Genomic DNA, 1,173 nt, shown 5'->3' on the forward strand with positions numbered 1-1,173 from the left:
ATATATATATACAACGGGCTTCTTTCAGTTTCCGTCTACCAAATACATTCATAAGGCTTTGGTTGGCCCGAGGCTATTGTAGAAGACACTTGCCCAAGGTGCCACGCAGTGGGACTGAACCCAGAACCATGTGGTTGGTAAGCAAGCTACTTACCACACAGCTATGCCTGCACCTGTATATAAATAATGTAAATAATCTACATAATTCCTCATCTCTTAAATACAGAACTGTGTGTATATATAGATATATATATATATATTATTTATGTGCTTACTCCGGTATATATTATATATATATATATATACATATATATTTACATGTATATACATATATATACATATAGATATATACATATATATATATGTGCGGGTGGCACATAAAATACACCATTTTGAGCGTGGCTGTTGCCAGTACCGCCTGACTGGCCTTCGTGCGGGTGACACGTAAAAGCACCCACTACACTCTCTGAGTGGTTGGCGTTAGGAAGGGCATCCAGCTGTAAAAACTCTGCCAAATCAGATTGGAGCCTGGTGTTGCCATCCGGTTTCACCAGTCCTCAGTCCTACACTCCGAGAGTGTAGTGGGGGCTTTTACATGCCACCGACATGAGGGCCAGTCAGGTGGTACTGGCAACAGCCACACTCAAAAGGTTTTTCTTTTTTCCTGCCACCTGCACAGGAGCCAGTCCAGCGGCACAGGCAACGACCTCGCTCGAATAATTTTTTCACATGCCACCAGCACAAGTGCCAGTAGTGCCACAAGTGCTGGTAATGATCACACTCGAATGGTGCTCTTGGCGCTCCACTAGCATGGATGCCAGTTATGCAGTGCCGTCATTGAATTTGACTTCGATTTCGTTTTCAGTTGCCTCAACAAACCTTTGCAAGTAGAGTTTAGTGTCTAATGAAGGAAAGGCTACGCATAAGTGGGCTGGTTACAACCCTGGCATAGGTTATGGGTTATGTCTCATTTGGCTTGCTGAGTCTTCTCAAGCACAACATATTTCCAAAGGTCTCGGTCACTAGTCATTGCCTCGGTGAGGCCTAATGTTCGAAGGTCGTGCTTCACCACCTAATCACAGGTCTTCCTGGGTCTACCTCTTCCACAATCTCTCTCAACCCCTAGGGTGTGGCACTTTATCACACAGCTATCCTCATCCATTCTCACTATAT

General features: G+C 44.2%; 1 protein-coding gene across 1 annotated transcript in view; it reads right to left on the reverse strand.

Moving 5' to 3' along the window:
- LOC106875108 (dnaJ homolog subfamily B member 11) overlaps positions 1-1,173 on the reverse strand; it is a 105,842-nt gene that overhangs the window by 104,438 nt on the left and 231 nt on the right. The window lies entirely within an intron of this gene.

Source organism: Octopus bimaculoides, chromosome 2, assembly GCF_001194135.2.
Source record: "Octopus bimaculoides isolate UCB-OBI-ISO-001 chromosome 2, ASM119413v2, whole genome shotgun sequence".
Classification (NCBI taxonomy): domain Eukaryota; kingdom Metazoa; phylum Mollusca; class Cephalopoda; order Octopoda; family Octopodidae; genus Octopus; species Octopus bimaculoides.